Genomic DNA, 6,277 nt, shown 5'->3' on the forward strand with positions numbered 1-6,277 from the left:
AAATACCACCCTTCATAGCCTAACATGTCAAATTATGTAGGTAACCAAAAACAACGACTGAAGGACAACACGAGTTCAGAGACTTTCATAGGGCAGAATATGAGTTTAAACAATAACTTTGCTTGAAACTAGTTCTGAAGTTTTTCTCTTTACAAATGCTATTTCCCCAGGGAAATCACATGTCCCTGCCAAGACAGAGTTCTTGCCTTCCCCCCTAATGTTTTTGAGGGATCCGTCCCACTTTTCCAATAATTATCATTTCATTTGATGTTTGAAATCGTTTCTATCTGACGTCTGGAACAAACGCATGACATTTCTAGGGAACTAGCTTTCTCTCTTTTTTTTTTCAAGAAAGTTACATTTAGAGTAACACATCTTCCTTGAAACTTCATGGTGCTTCACATTCTTAACAATTTTATACCCCAGCTAGAGAAATGGAGCAGAAGGCAGTGGCAGGGCAACGTGGTGGAGTTGAGAGAAGATGGGCTTTAAAATGAGGCATACTGAGGCTTGAATGTCAGTTCTATCGGTGAATGAAATGAGGATAATAATCCCTACCTCATTAAGTGAGACAGCACGTTCCAAGCTCACGCTGTAGTCCCTGGCAAATAGAACCCTTTCAATAAATGGAATCTTCTATTACATAAATTATTTTAAAACAGTTGATAAGAAGTTAAGGTTATCAATAGTCTAGTAAATACCCACTAGTTTTGTTGTGGCTTTGGGTGATGGGAACATAATACTAAATAACCATTTTGAATCCAAAAGTGGTCTGTTAAGTAAAACCATGAAGTTCAAGACAAGCACAGATATTTTCATGAATAAAGCTGTATTAGTTTCTTATTGCTGCTGTAACAAACTACCTCAAGCTTAGTTGCTCATTGCAACATGAATTTATTATCTTACCCTTCTGCAGTTCAGAAGCCCAAAATGGGTTTCAATAGGCTGAAATCAAGGTATTGGCAGGGCCACACTCCTTCCAGGGGCTCTAGGGAAAACTCTGTTCCCTCGCTTCTTCCAACTTCTTAAAGGCTGCCTGCATTCCTCTGCATTCCTGACTCTTCCTCTGTCTTCAAAGTGTCTCTCTCCAATCTGTGCTCCCGTCATATCTTTTTAGTCGCCTTATCCTCCTATCTCCCTTTTATAAGCACGCTTGTGATTATATTGGGTCCATCTGGATAATCCAGGATAACCTCTGCCTTTCAAGATCTTTAATGTAATAGCATCTGCAGAGTCCCCTTTTCCATGTAAGGTAGCATAATCACAGGTTCTGGGGATCAGTATTCGGACATCTTTGCGGGGACATTCGTTAGCCTACCACAAAACCCAAGACAAATTATACAGATATGACATATAAAAAACAGCAGTTTGACAGTAAAAGGCTTGAGATTTATCTATGCCAGAAACAAAAAGGAAATGCTGTAATTTAAACAGCAAATACGATGCTGGGGTAAGATAAGAAGAAAACTTTGCTGTTTATCTACAGCTGATTTGGATTTGAGAAGAAATGCCATTACCAGTTTTATATAGTGAGGTATAGAATAGGCTCTAAGGAGAAAAATCTTAATTACAAAAATCATTGTAGAGGGAAAAAAGTAAGTCTTCTGAAAACTAAACGAATTGCAACTGTGTGGCTTGGGGGGGTAGCATAAATCTTAATAATTAATTGTGGGTGTATGGAGTGTGAGCCCGAGATACTTAGCAGGAAAGGTTGATCTTGTACTCTCCATATTCACAGAGAGCTGAGAAAAAGAGGAAATGGGCCAAACCGCAGTGAGAAGCTGGGCTTTTAAAAAAGGAAGTTCTTGACCATGAAGATCAGACTACCAAGGGAAGCTGTGTAATCTCCATCCTTAAAGAGCTTTAAAAATAGTATAAACAGCCATCTGCACAAGATGATTTATGCATTGACCTTCAGGAGGCGGGCCCAGATCATCTCATGAAGTCCCTTCCAAGTGTGGGATTCTATGATTTAATCAGTATGTGATTTTTCTCAGCTCCACATTTTGTGAGATAACCAGCAGATGGAAGCCACAAATTCCCCAACATCATACCAAAATCATGGTTCCTCATACTGGTAGGGCCCGGTCAAGCTTGCCAAATTGGCATTGTGTGTAAAAATCATTGAAGGACCCACCTCAAACATTTATTTATCTCCTCGTGGGTGTCTGGACCACCCATGTCCACAAAATTACAGATAATCCTTACATTGATTCACGTGCATTCAGCTTTCATTTAACATAAGAGGAAGTTGCATATGTTAGAAGTATTTGTCTGGTTTTGAAATCTGAAGTGGTAGCTCTTTAAAATGTTATGAAAAATGTACAGAACCTCATCAGAGCAGAAATTAGACCAATTGGACACTGTGCTCTGAAAAGATTCATGGCTCACTTGGGCCTCAGTGTTTCGCACTTAAGTAACAGATACAGTTCTCTATGTATGTTCATTTGTTCATCGAACAAATATTTGAGTGCTGACTGTATTCCAGGTTATGTCCAAGGCATTAGGATGCAACGGTGAGGCCGACTCTGTCCTTCCCTCATGGAACTTAGAGTCACCTGGGGGAGACAAATAAATAGGACATTTTGCTGTAAAGGGATAAAAGCTATAATGGGGTTAGGGACATGATGCAAACTTAGGAGGAGTAACCAACCCAGTTTGAGGGGACCTACGAGGGTTTCAGGAGGGAATGATGCCTAAGCTGGGATCTGAAGGATAAATGGGAGCTGCTGGGGGAGAGCGTGGTGGAGAGTATTTCATGGAGAGGGAAGAGCCTGGCCAAGAGGCGGATAGAATGCCGTGGTATGGGAGACGAGAGTCTTAGCGTATGGCTGGAGCTTGGAGGGCAGCAGAGGAGGGTGAACGGTGGATGGGAAGAAGGAGAGAACAAGAGAAAGTCAGTGATGAGGCTTGAGGGATCATGAGAGGCCTCATAACCATGCTAAAGGATTTGGACTTTTATGCAATGGTAATGAGCCACCCTTGAAAGATATAGATCAGGTGTGTCCTTTCGAAAGCATTATTATGGTACAGTTTTTGTTCTTGCTGTGTTTTTTTTTTTTTTTTTTTGGTTGTGCTGGGTCTTAGTTGCGGCACACCTGTGGCATCTAGTTCCCCGAGCAGGGAGTGAACCCGGGCCCCCTGCATTGGGAGCATGGGGTCTTACCCACAGGAACCACCAGGGATGTCCCATATGGTACAGTTTTAAATCCAAGGGACAGAAAAACATACTGACATTTGTTTTAGCAAAAGGAAGTGTTTCTCTGAAGGATATTAGGAATATAAGGAATCCAAGTAGGAACTGAACGTCCAAGCTGAGCGAAGGGCAGAGATGTTTGTTGGGAGCTACGGAGCCAGGAGTGGGAGCAAAGTGGCGCTTCATTTATCTCCTATTGTTGCTTCTTTGAGCTTCATCCCTTCCACTTGCTTTTTCTGTTCCTCCAGTTTCATTAATGGTCTCCAAAAGCTCCTGAATTTTAAGCTTTCAGACTGGTCCAGTGCTTCCATGTCTAAATCCTAAATGCCAATGGAGGGGACTTCCAGGCTCATCTTTAATCTAGGAGCTCATCTCTTGACCAAAGAGCCGTGCCAGGGAGCAGAGGTACATCACAACAGGGCAGCTGTGCTGCAGCCACTTGGATGGGGAAGGAGGGCTTGTTCCCAGAACCGCAGGGGCTGCTTTGCAGATTTTCCCTGAGTTTCCTTACTACAACTTAGATGGACTGATTGCAAACCTGGAGGCAGAGCCAGTATGGACATTGTGACATATGTGGAGCTTGTATCTGGGGTCAATGAGAGGAAATGAAGCCTCCGTTAATTCCAGGAACTATGCAGCCACATGAGGCACAAGCTCAGAGCAAGCTCTGGACCTCCATCAAGCACCACAATCCGGAGAACAGGTTCTGGGAATGTGTTCTTATTCAAAACTATAATTACTGGCAGGTTCAACTCTCATATGTGAATTTCCGAACAGCACACTTTTACTCAAATTGTTCTTTTGTTTCATCGTGTTACTAAAAAAAAGTATGACAGGTTGGCATGCTTGTTTATGTGAATGTCTGCCACTGTAATTTCTTACATGTTAACTTAGGATCACTATATAGGTTATCATTTATAATATTCTCCGAAACAGTAAAATCATCTTATCAGTTTTGAGAAAACTTTCTTTAAATTTGTGAAGTATGAGGTATAAGCCTTTTTATTAATGAATAATTTACCTCCCTCAAGTCTGCATTTGTTTTAAATTTCTGCCAATAGATGCTATGTTAAGCAATATGTATGCAGTTACCTATTTCACCACTAGATGGCATTCTACATCTTTCCTTCTAATTTGATCTCAAAGTAGCTTTTTAGAAATGGGATTTCCTTTTTGTTTTTGTCTATTGTTTTTCAAAGAGTTAATAGTTTTTTGGTACCATTTATTGAATGTTCATTGTGTCATTACTTATTTGTAATACTATTTTTAATCATATACTAAATTTCTATATGTGCTACACGTTTCCAGGCAATTTTATTATTTTACCTGTCAATTCTTATTACAACACCATGCTGTTTTAACTACTTTAGTTTTACAATACATTTTAATATCTTTTATCACCATCATTACTCCTCAACTGTGTCTTCAATTTCAAAATCTTTTTTTTTTTTTTTTTTTTTTTTTTTGCGGTACGCAAGCCTCTCACTGTTGTGGCTTCTCCCGTTGTGGAGCACAGGCTCCGGATGCACAGGCTCAGCAGCCATGGCTCACGGGCCCAGCTGCTCCGCGGCATGTGGGAGCCTCCCAGACCAGGGCACAAACCCATGTCTCCTGCATCGGCAGGTGGACTCTCAAGCACTGCGCCACCAGGGAAGCCCTCCAAATCTTTTTAATCCATTAATTTATCCACATGAAATTTGGAATCATTTCATTGTCTTTAAAAAATTACTGGCACTTTTATTGGAGTTAACAATAATTTTGACAGTAAATTTAGAAGTTAATTTTGGAGGAGATTACATCTTTGCAATATTTATTCCATTAAGTATAACGAATGCTTTTGAACCAGTGATGTAGATAAGAACATATGCAGAGTTCTTGGCCTATGCAAGTGTGTGTGTGTGTGTGTGTGTACAGAATAAATGATTACATAGAGAGGGACACATTCAAATATAATTTATAAAAGGAGAAAAATAACTCCTCATGTACAACTGTAGCAGATGGGCTAAATAAATTATTGTATTATCTCAATGGAATATTTTGCTCCACTACATATAGTGATTTCAAATGATTGTCAAATGAGAAAATGCTCATAATAGAAGGTTAAGTAAATATAGTAGATATGAAATTATACATATAACAATTTAAAAATAGAGACAGAAGTAAATAGAATATATGCTAACTCATTCTAAGAGGTAGAATTGCAACTAATTCCTATTTTATTAACACTTTTCAGAATTTTCTGTATTTTCTACAGTGAATGTGTATTGCTTTCATAATCAGAAAAAAAAAACTTCTAAATCTTTAAAACAAATAGATTTCATGGAGATTACAAAGATATATCATTTTCTTTATATCTATACATACAGATTTATTTATTAACCAATTTTTCATAGAAATATTCTTGAAGTATTCAAAGAAGCCTCCTACAGCTCAAAAAGTTACTTTGTGATACTTTTTCTCCATATGTTCCCTGCTATTCCTGTGGAGACATTGTCTCAAGTTGTAGGTCACAGTCTCCAGAAAGCTTCTCCACCTCGACTTCTTTTGCACAGGTCCAACCTTTCAACCTTTCCCTGGGAGCAGGTCTTCATCTTCTAGTAAGTGTTAAAAATTAGTGGGTCTCAAACTTTCCAGTGTCAAGGCCCCTTTACTCTTTTAAAAATGATTGACTATGCCAAAGAGATTTTGTTTATTTAGGTTATATCTATTAATATTCAACATATTCAAAATTAAAACAGAAATTTCTACATATTTATTTTAATTCATTTAAAATAAAAGAATAAGGAAGAGGTCGACCAAGATGATGACATAGGAGGCTCCTGAACTGCCCTCCTCCCATGGACATGCAGAAAGTATAGCTACACGCAGAGAAATTACCTCTGAAAGAACTCCAGAAACCCTACACATCAAGTGAATGACATGTACCAACATTGAATTGGGTAGGAAAGGCTGAGGCACACTCTCGCCATAAACCTCACCCCAGGTACAGCGTATACAATCCTGAGGGCACTCCCAACTCCCAGATTCTCCCTAAGGAGTGAATGATTTAAACCCCACATCTAGTGCTCCAGTTTTTAAGAC

This window comes from Globicephala melas, chromosome 7, assembly GCF_963455315.2.
Source record: "Globicephala melas chromosome 7, mGloMel1.2, whole genome shotgun sequence".
Taxonomy (NCBI): domain Eukaryota; kingdom Metazoa; phylum Chordata; class Mammalia; order Artiodactyla; family Delphinidae; genus Globicephala; species Globicephala melas.